The sequence below is a fragment of the Aegilops tauschii genome, chromosome 5, assembly GCF_002575655.3.
Source record: "Aegilops tauschii subsp. strangulata cultivar AL8/78 chromosome 5, Aet v6.0, whole genome shotgun sequence".
NCBI classification, from domain to species: domain Eukaryota; kingdom Viridiplantae; phylum Streptophyta; class Magnoliopsida; order Poales; family Poaceae; genus Aegilops; species Aegilops tauschii.
Window position 1 is genome coordinate 251,307,339 of NC_053039.3, and position 11,617 is coordinate 251,318,955.

Sequence of the window (11,617 nt, forward strand, 5' to 3'; positions counted from 1 at the left end):
GGCGGAGGTCGCGGTGGAGAAGGCCCCCGATGGGTATGATACGATGGACGTCGACTTTGTGCCGGCGTCCGAGTCCCCCATGGTGCAGGCGGACCAGCAGTTCAACATGGCGATACTAAAGGAGGACCGGGAGGTAGAGGCTCAACTCGACGCGGAGCGCGCGCATGCCGCTGCCATCGAGGCTCTCCTGCAGGCGGAACCGGATGTCGTGGATGTGAACCGGGCGGCGGAGGCTCAACTTGAGGCGGAGCGCGCGGATGCCGCTGCCATCGAGGCCCTCCTGCAGGCGGAACCGGACGTCTTGGACTTGAACCGGGTGGCAGAGGCTCGACACGACGCAGAGCGCACGGATGCCACTCTAATCGATGCCCTCCTGCAGGCGGAACCGGACGTCCTGGACTTGAACCGGGCGGCGGAGGCTCGACTCGACGTGGAGCGCGCGGATGCCGCTGCCATCGAGGCCCTCCTGCAGGCGGAACCGGACGTCCTCGACTTGAACCGGGCTGTGCTCTCGTCCGTGCAGAGCGCCCGCACGCTCCGCTTGAACGAGTAGCTGGAGGCCGAGGACAACTACGGTGCGGAGACACACGTCGGCTGGTTCGCGCCGGCAGCCAAAGACGACGAGGCCGTCTCTTTCCGCGAGTAGTGATAGTTTTTCTTTATGTTGTTGTTTTTATGGATCTTTTGCTGTGTAAAAACATATATTTGTTATGCAAGTCGCCTGACTTGGGCCAGTCTACCATTTCAGGCGGTTGGATGAATATCCTAGGTCTCCTAACCCTTCTTTCCTTCTTCCTCACCTCTTCTTCTTCCCCAACAGCCACCGCACGGGCCGTACGGATACTCCACAACATGCGGTTGGATAAACATACTTTATGAATGAAAATTATGTGTCAGCGATAGGATGGCTGAGTTTGGTTTGTTCACATGCGACAACACGTGTCAGTGAGGGTGCGTTCCCTTGGTTGGGCTTGCGGCGTGCAGGAGCGACGGTGTGAGGGTGCGGTTCGACCGCGACAGCCGTGCGCAAGTGTACCTCCTTCTCATTTTGAAAACTTTAGGCAAGCTTGGCAAAAATATGTGGCGAAGTTTGGCAATGCAAGCCCTAGACCCAAACAGGATAAGTACGTACGTACTAGGAGTACTAGTGTTAAAAAAGAAAGGCGGGGTTTTCCTTCGCAGGATTTAATCGATACAAATCCTCGTTTCACGTGTCAATTAATGCATATTTTTTTCTCCAAAGACCAAAGAGCTAACCATCTCACTCCTCATCGCTTGATTAATGCAGCGCCATGCAAACCAACCTTCTCGCTTCTGTTGGAAATATTAGCACTTTTTCGATTAATCTAATCCACGAGTAAACAGTAATCATGGCAAATATGGTATGCATCTCATACCGATATCTAAGCATGTGAGCACGTACAGTTCATAGAAACGAAACATCTATGAACAGCATATATACGGCTAGCACATGAACGAGCAAATAGGGGATGAACGAGTCATACCCTCCGGTTGGCCAGGCCAACACGGCGGCGGCAGCGGCAGCCTCGGCATCGGCCGAGGCCTTCTTCTTGGCGGCAGCATCGTCAGCCATGGGGTCGATGCAGGGGAAGTAGTGGAAGCAGAGGCGGACGGAGCCGAGGACGGATTGGGAGTAGTCGCGTCGAGACGCTCCCCAAAAATCTTATTGCCGTTCTCCCGGGCAGGATCTCGAACGAGAGGGTTCCGGAGGCACCTGCTCTCCCGACCAACCGTGCACGCGGTCGTCAGGATGGGATCGCCGGAAGAAGCACAAGGAGAGGAACAGTAGATGACGGCTAGGGTTGTACGAGAGGGAGTGAGTGAACTGAGTTAGGGTTCACTCCACTGGCCAGTGCCTTCTTATATAGGCCGTCAGGTAGATGGGCATGGGCCAGGCCCACGACCGAGTCCGCGAACAGCCCACGATCCAACGTCTCGGACAGTGGCGCTTCCGTAAACGACTCGTTAATTAATTAACAATTAATTAACCATTCCTGAGCGGCAAAAATAAGCTTCGGCTTAGCTCATCCCCACAACCCGTGGCGCGCGCGCGTCGTGACGAGGCGAGGCGGGCGGCGGAGGAGGAGGAGCGCGCGTGTACAACTCCTATGCCCAAGCTCCCAATAGCAAGTGGTAGAGCAGCCCTTATAAAGAGGTCTCACTCTTCATACTGTAGCAGTATGGGACTAAACTTCCCACACATCCCACCACTTGCCGTACACGTGCATGGGCCTTACTGATTAACTAGGGATTATTGTCTTATATGGGCCTAAGCCCATCCATAATCCATCAGTCCCCCACCAGATCTCGAGGCACAAAAGTTTGTCAACTGTTCCAAACAATGTTTGATATACCAGAATTTTCAGTGGAAACTGTTAAGTTGAACTTCCACCTAGAGCAATAGGATTAGACTTCTTCACAACTGAACAATTGACTATGCCTTGAATTGTCAGTTTGGCGTGTAGAAGTTTCGCCTATTGTCAGCTGATACGTGGCTGCCAAAGGCTAAACCCCACGGGTGGAGCTTATTAGTCATACTCCGTACCTTCTCATGAGCTTCCTAGAGATCACCCAATCTCATAGACTGTGACCAGCAGTCGGGCTCACATAGGTGTGTTCCTCCAAAGAATGCTCTGTAGGTTAGCATCTTGCTTACATAAGCTTTGGAACACATTAAGACAAAAGTCAGCCAGCCTTACAGAATTGAGAGTATTATTGCATCTCCAACGGAGTGGGATAATTAAGGATACTCTCCTCAGTTGACCGCTAGATTGTTTTCCCAGGTCCTAACTCACGGGATCTCCGATCACATAGGTTGGGTTACCCCCATGGCAACTTACGTGGGTCTCATACCCATCTCCCTCGATGCATTTTCTATCACAATCCATGATAGCCCTTTCGTAAAAGGGTCTGCCAGATTCTAACCGTCTGGATATAATCCAACGCTATTACTCTGGAGTTTCTTGATTTTCTGACGGATTTTAATCTTCTTCTTATGTGCTTTGTGGATTTCAAGTTGTCCTTTGAACTCTTAGCCTTGGCAATCACTGTTTGATTGTCACAGTTCATAAGGACAGCCGGGACTGGTTTATCAACCATCGGCAAATCCATCAAAAGTTCTCGAAGCCATTCTGCTTCGACGCATGATGTGTCTAATGCTGTGAGTTCTGCTTCCATAGTCGATCTGGTTAAGATCGTCTGGTTGCAAGACTTCCAGGAAACAGCACCACCACCAAGTGTGAAGACATATCCACTTGTGGCTTTCATCTCATCAGCATCAGATATCCAGTTAGAATCACTATACCCCTCAAGTACCGTCGGGTACCCAGAATAGTGAATCCCGTAGTTCACAGTACCTTGCAAATAGCGCATCACTCGCTCAACAGCATGCCAATGCACATCTCCCGGATTGGACACAAACCGGCTCAGTTTGCACACAACAAATGAGATGTCAGGGCGAGTAGCACAAGCTAGGTACATGAGTGAACCAACCACTTGAGAATATCTCAATTGATCTACAGCCGTGCCTTCGAACTTTCGAATCCGCACGCTAGGATCATATGGTGTTGCAGAAGGTTTGCAGTTCGAATATCCAAAATGGCTCAAAATCTTCTCAACATAGCGGGATTGCAAAAGTGTAATTCCACCCTCAGTATTTCTCAGTAGCTTGATGTTCAAGGTAACATCAGCCACACCCAGGTCTTTCATCTCAAAATTATGAGATAGAAATGCCTTGACCTCCTCAATGACCTTGAGGTGGGTCCCAAATATCAGTATGTCATCGACATACAGACATAGTATAACTCCTTCGCCCCCACCATAGAGATAGTATACACATTTGTCAGCTTCATTAACAACAAAGCCAACAGATGTCAAAGTTGTATTAAACTTCTCATGCCATTGCTTAGGCGCTTGTTTCAGGCCATACAAAGATTTCACTAGCTTACACACCTTTCTTTCCTGACCATTTACAACAAAGCCATCCAGCTGCTGCATGTAAATTTCCTCGTCTAGCTCTCCATTAAGAAAAGCCGTCTTAATGTCCATCTGATGAACGAGAAGACCATGCGAGGCAGCCAAAGAGAGTAACACTCGAATTGTTGTCAGCCTAGCCGCAGGTGAGTAAGTGTCGAAGAAATCCTCTTCTTCCTTTTGGGTATAACCCTTGGCCACAAGCCTAGCCTTGTACTTCTCAACAGTACCATCGGGCCTTAGCTTCCTCTTGAACACCCACTTACATCCCAATGGTTGGCAACCATAAGGACGATCAGTGATCTCCCATGTCCCATTAGCCATGATGGGATCCATCTCGCTACGGACAGGATCCTTCCAGTAGTCAGCATCCGGAGATGCATAAGCTTCTGAAATGGAACTGGGAGTGTCATCATCCACGAGGTACACGAGGAAATCATCACCAAAAGACTTTGCAGTCCTTTGTCTCTTGCTCCTAACAGGAGCTTCCTCGTCATCCTCTGATGAACTTTCATCACTTTTGTGTTCATAATATTCCATCGGAATGGCAGGTTCAGGAGTCTCATCAGATTCCAGTCTAGAAGTGTTTTGCATGTCTCTCATGGGGAATATATCCTCAAAGAATGTAGCATCCTTAGACTCTACAATTGTACCGACCTTCTGGTCAGGTACCTCAGATTTCACCACTAGAAATCTATAGCCAACGCTATTCTTAGCGTAGCCCAAATTAACTCAGTCCATGGTCTTTGGTCCAAGCTTACTCTTTTTGGGGATCAACACATTGACTTTCGCCAAACAGCCCCAAGTGTGCAAGTAAGAGAGTGTAGTTCTTTTCTTTTCCCATTGCTCATAGGGAGTAGTCAATACAGCCTCCCCCCACCATGCCTTAGATAAACCTGATGTATCTAACATGGCGTTAGCCAAATCTGTTAGAGTACGGTTTTTCCGTTCGGCCACCCCATTTGATTGGGGTGAATAGGGAGGCGTCCTCTCATGAATAATACCATGTTCCGCACAGAATAAATCGAACTCACTAGAAAAGTACTCTCCACCACGATCAGACCAGACTCGTTTAATTTTCTTCTCAAGTTGGTTCTCAACTTCAGCCTTATAGATTTTAAAGTACTGTAGAGCCTCATCCTTTGTGTTTAACAAATACACATAACAGAATCTAGTGGAATCAGCAATCAAAGTCATGAAGTATTTCTTTCCACCTTTAGTCAACACACCATTCATCTCACAGAGATCTGAATGTATGAGCTCTAGTGGTGCCAGGTGTCTCTCCTTCGCAGGCTTGTGAGGCTTACAAGGTTGCTTTGCTTGCACACACGCATGGCACTTAGAGCCTTTGGCTAAAGTGAAACTCGGGATTAGATTCATCTTAGCCAGCCGCGTCATACAACCGAAATTTATGTGACAAAGACGTGAATGCCAAACCTCACATTCGTTCACATTAGAATGAATTTGGTTCACAACTTTATTACAGAAATCCTCCAGGGAAAGGCGGAACAAACCACCACAATCATATCCTTTTCCAACAAATAGTCCATACCGAGATACGACTACTTTGTTAGACTCAAATACTAACTTAAACCCTTCTTTACATAGAAGGGAGCCACTAACGAGATTCTTCTTGATAGCGGGGACATGCTGCAAGTTCTTCAGTTGCATGATCTTTCCCGAAGTAAACTTCAGATCTACCGTGCCAACAGCATGAACAGAAGCATGCGAGCCGTTCCCCATCAGGACGGAACAATCTCGTGTGACCTGGTAAGAAGAAAACAAAGACACATCAGCACACACATGAATATTGGCCCCAGTGTCAACCCACCAATTGGTGGACTGACAAACTGAAAGTACGGTAAACCAATTACCATACCCTGATGCCGCATCATTGTTGCTCAGAGTCACATTGACAGACTTTGCGTCCTGTCCTGGCTTCTTATACTTGTTTGGGCACTTGTTTGCCCAATGTTCATCTGAACCACAAGTGAAGCAGCCATTTCTCTTCTTATCTTTCTTCTTACCCTTCTTCTTGAAGGTAGTATTTTGCTGGACAGAGTTCTTTCCCTTGAACTTGTGGGAGTTCTTCTGCACCACATTGGCGCTAGAAGAACCCTCTGCCCCTTTCATGTGTGAGTCCTTTGCTCTCGAGTTCTGCTCAACACTTAGATGACCGATGACATCCTCAACAGAGAATTCACGTCTCAAGTGCTTGAGAGAAGTAGCAAAGTTCCTCCATCCAGGAGGGAGTTTTGCAATAATGCAACCCGCGACAAACTTGTCCAGTAACTCACACTTCAGGAGCTCCAGCTCCTTAGCAATGCATTGTATTTCATGAGCCTGGTCCAATACAGGACGGTTATCAACCATCCTGTAATCATGGAACTGCTCCATGGCATACAACTCACTATCAGCATCGGTTGCGCCGAACTTAGCTTCGAGCGCATCCCACAAATTCTTGGCAACGCGCATATGGAGATATGCGTCGACTAGATTGTCTCCGATCACAGTTAGAATGGCTCCAACAAAGATGGTGGTTGCCTCCCTAAACGCATTCTCCTGTTCAGGAGCAATCGTTACCGTGGGAGACACACCACCAACCCAGAACACGTTCATTGCTGTGAGCCACAAGGTAGTCCTCGTCTACCAACGCTTAAAATGCGTTCCAATAAACTTTTCTGGTTATAGAGTAGCGGCGAAGCCATGAGTCGAAAAGTGCCTAAAATAAGGTTTTTGGATTGTTGGAAATATTAGCACTTTTCCGATTAATCTAATCCACGAGTAAACAATAATCATGGCAAATACAGTATGCATCTCATACCGATATCTAAGCATGTGAGCACGTACAATACATAGAAACGGAACATCTATGAACAGCATATATACGGCTAGCACATGAACGAGCAAATAGGGGATGAACGAGTCATACCCTCCAGTTGGCCAGGCCACTTCAGCGGCGGCGGCGGCAGCCTCGGCATCGACTGAGGCCTTCTTCTTGGTGGCGGCGTCGTCAGCCATGGGGTCGATGCAGGGGAAGTAGTGGAAGCAGAGGCGGGCGGAGACGGGGACGGATCGGGAGCAGTCGCGTCGAGACGCTCCCCAAAAACCTTATTTCCGTTCTCCCGGGCAGGATCTCGAACGAGAGGGTTCTGGAGGCACCTGCTCTCCCGACCAACCGTGCACCCGGTCGTCGGGATGGGATCGCCGGAAGCAGCACAAGGAGAGGAACAGTAGATGACGGCTAGGGTTGTACGAGAGGGAGTGAGTGAACTGAGTTAGGGTTCACTCCACTGGCCAGTGCCTTCTTATATAGGCCGTCAGGTAGATGGGCATGGGCCAGGCCCACGACCGAGTCCGCGAACAGCCCACGATCCAACGTCTCGGACAGTGGCGCTTCCGTAAACGACTCGTTAATTAATTAACAATTAATTAACCATTCCTGAGCGGCAAAAATAAGCTTCGGCTCGGCTCATTCCTGCAACCCGCGGCACGCGCGCGTCGTGACGAGGCGAGGCGGGAGGCGGAGGAGGAGGAGCGCACGTGTACAGCTCCTATTCCCAAGCTCCCAATAGCAAGTGGTAGAGCAGCCCTTATAAAGAGGTCTCACTCTTCTTACTGTAGAAGTATGGGACTAAACTTCCCACACTTCCCACCACTTGCCGTACACATGCATGGGCCTTAGAGATTAACGAGGGATTATTGTCTTATATGGGCCTAAGCACATCCATAATCCATCAACTTCCGCATGCATGCAGGGGATATTAATGTCCTTGGTTGCTAACCCCATCAATTTTGCCTTGATTAGTGTTAGTGGCCCTTTGCAAATTGTAATTTTGATATACTGGCCTTGTGTACAAAAAAATGGAGGTAGTAACTATATTTGACTTCCTTCCCCATTGCGGTGACGTCGACGGTATCTTTTTTTTTTGTGGTTTGGCGAAGTGCGTTCGGAAGTGCCGCCTGCAAGCCGAGACAACTGCCTTATTTGCATCCAGGAAGTCCGTTGAACCAAAGGACTAGTACTACTAGGAGTACTAGTGCGGTGAGATGGTTTCTCGAAGAAGGCGATGGAGAAGCGGAGTCAGCGAAGAATGAAATGATGGTTGCTTCGTCCGTGCTTTTGTGATTTGATGCCTCACTGCTTTGTGATTTGTGATAGAAGGGACAGGGGAGTAGACTCTATGCTCTATACTGTACTATATGCGTCCAAGCATGGGAGAAAGAGGAGAGACGTTGCATTTTTCTATTCCTTCAATCAATCAATCAGGGAGCTTCGGTTCCATCTTTTTGGCTTTGGCAACACCGTCCACAATGGTTCCCACGATGCCAAAAGCTATTTTCACATTTGGCTACATATTGTGGATGCCCTTAACCGTACCACTTGGTTTTGCTCCTGTGTGCTATCTATACAAATCTCAATGATATTGATCTAAAAATTTATAGAATCAAGATTGGTAAAAAGGAGGTGATTTTGCCGCGCGGATGGCGGGGGAGGTTTCTTATTTTCGGAGGACGTTGTCCTGGCGGTTTGCTAACATGCGGTCCCATGTGTCAGTGCTTTACCAAGCCGATCCGCGTCCCACATGAGGCAGAACAACGGCAGAAGCTACACGTGGTTAAGTTGAAGAAGATGAGGGAGAAGCGGATTCAGCAACGAGTGAAATGATGGTTGCTTCGTCCCTCCAACTTCTTTTTTAGCATTATTACTTCGTCCCTCCAACTTAACTGCGGGAAAGGTCCAGCTTTGTGATTTGACGCCTCATTGCTCATTACTACGCCGGCGCCATGACTGGGGTGCTTCACCCCGGCTGCTCTGCACTGTATTCCGGTATGGCACGTGGACCCGGTAGCTTGATGTCCCACATGTCGGCGAAAGGGACTAGAAGATTTATGATAGCGAGCGCTCCACTCTTACGACGGAGTAGACGACACGACAGCCCAGTGAACTGTCACTTGTACTGTATAGTACTCTAGTTTTGCTGTTTCGCATGATCCATTGATACAAACCTGATTAAACAGGAAAGGGTGGGATTTTTCCCGCGCGGTAGATGATACTGGCCATACATTTCAAAGGCAATTTTAATGTATGCAAACTGAATAATTATAAGTAACAATATGATATCTAGTAAAACTAAAAACACATATGATTTATTGTGTTAGAGTGTAGTAGTAGTGTTGTAACATGCGAGAACGTGTAGAGATGTAGTTTTGGAGGGCCTACAGAGAGAAAAGCGTAATACAGTCACCGAACTTCAGAATAAGCTGATTACAGTCACTATATACGTTTTGCGGTGATTATACGGTCACTTGCTCACGGTTCAGCATCGGATTGCACTCTGTTGACCGGCCAAATAGTCTGTGTGGCGCCATGTTGACTCGTTAAATTGACCACGTTCCTTGTGGGTCCCACCTGTTAGTTCGCATAGGGAAAAGGTCAGATAAACACAAATTTACGCAGGCGCGACAAGGCTCCAACCCGTGCGCGGGAATCACCTGGTTGTGTATGTGTCTGTCAGGGCCTGATGTGTGTGCATGCACGTGTAGGTTGAGCACTTGAGCGTGAGAGTGTGTGTTGGTCGTGTGGTGTACTGGTGTGTGCATGCATGCGTGCGTGTGTGCGTGTGAGTGTTGCGTGCGTGCGTGGCTGCGTGTGTATGTGTGAGTGTTGCGTGCGTGCGTGGGTGCATGTGTTTGTGTGAGTGTTGCGTGGATGCGGTTCGTGTGCATGCGTGCGTGTGTGTATAATCACTACACCAGCTCCTGTGTTAAATTGCCATAGTTTCTTTCCTATCCGTCAGATATAAATCGGACAACCTATATTGCAGGATGGCAGGCACACCATCATCACCAACTCTGTTTTTTATAAGAGTGTATTTTATGCATTTTATAAGAATGTAGATGTAGAGTAGATACAAGTCGACAGGTGGGCACGATGGTAGTGAGATAATGTGATGCAACACTAGAGGTGCCATGTGGAGCGTTTAACTGGTCAACTAGTCATGTCATGAGCAAATACAGAGTTGTACGGTGAGCCCGTGACTGTATAATAACCACTAAATGTAAATGGTGACCGTAATGAGTGGATTCTGAAGTCCAATGTACGTATCGTGCTTTCGCTTCAAATACAATGATCGTCATTGCATATATCGCGAGAGAAAGATGAAACATGCGTGAATTTCCCGGGGGCTTACTTTTAGAGGACTTGGAGATAGTTTTGTGTGCATACATGAAAGGGGCGTACAGGAGGGGTATGCGATGGAGAGAGAGATGCTCTTCGTTTCTCTTTATTATGACTAACTTTGTATATAGTATAAAAATATACAAATTCACAGTGCGGAATAAATATCATTGTGGGCACCATGCAATGCAAATTAGCATTCGTACTCCTCCATATAACTTTATAATGTTGTATATATGTAGAAACTCTAAAATAATTTTTTGGCCACACTTTATTCAAAAGGAATGTTGTATGCGAAATAAACGTGAAGAGAGGGCTTTTTAGATCAATGGGGTACGTGATGTAACATGTGTGAATGTGTAGTTGATGCATTTGGCGGGGCCTAGAGAGGTATGTGTGTGTATTACATATTCGAGAGAGGCATGGATAGAGGGGGCGACCGGGGGGGCATGGGAGAGATAGCACGAGAAATGAGAGTGGTCTAGAGAGAGAGAGACGAATATGACGTCATGACGAGAGATTCCATTCCCTCGAGTGTGTATATGCATGGGGGAGGGAATAGAGGCACCAGGAGAAATTTTCTGTGTGTGGTGGTTGTGTTGGTATGTGTGGGTGTGAGAAGATAATAAGACGTGGGGGCAGAGGGTGTGTCACCGCGTGAGGTCCGGTGGGTCGAGGTGAGGCCCTTCGTTCGGTTCCGTCCTGCGCCCCATTGGTCGGCCCGTGACGCATTTAGGAAGACCCATGGATGACTAGTCGTACAAGACAAAGATAGCAGAATTGTGAAGGACTCTGTGTCCACTGACAAAGCCGGCTAGGATTTGTAACCCTAGGTTCTCGGACTAAGGTAACCCCTTTATCTCTGATATTACTATTCATGCAACCTAACTTTAAGGGGCATCCTACAGAATGCTCTGCTAGAATCATACTTGTTGATTAGGAAGAGAGGTGTGAGACAATGCGTGAGAGACAGGCCTAAAGATAATGTGTGTACATGAGACACATAGGCAGGTCCATGTATATAGAAAGGGTCGATGGGGATTGTGCGTGTGTATGTTTGTGAGAGGAAGAGTGCTTGTGATAAAGGTTAGTGAAAACAGTTGTAAATGGTTACGAGAGGGAGGGAGGGTTATATCTAGAGCATGTGTGCGAGAAAGACACCTCGGGAGAGAGTGTGTGAGCATGTGTGAGAGACCACCGATGGAGAGTGAAACTACACGTAAAAGACTGTTGTACACATTGATTAAAGATATAAATTATATCAAAATATTAGGATGGGATCATGATATTTGCAATTCGCGTAAGGAGCGGTCATTGATCCATCAGACATCTAGATTCTATCGAATTTGAGCATGTTTATGTTATTATTTGACACAATTGATCCACATAGTTAGTATTTTGAACTCCAGACAATGCATCGCTTTAGCAATCCAATATAAACGT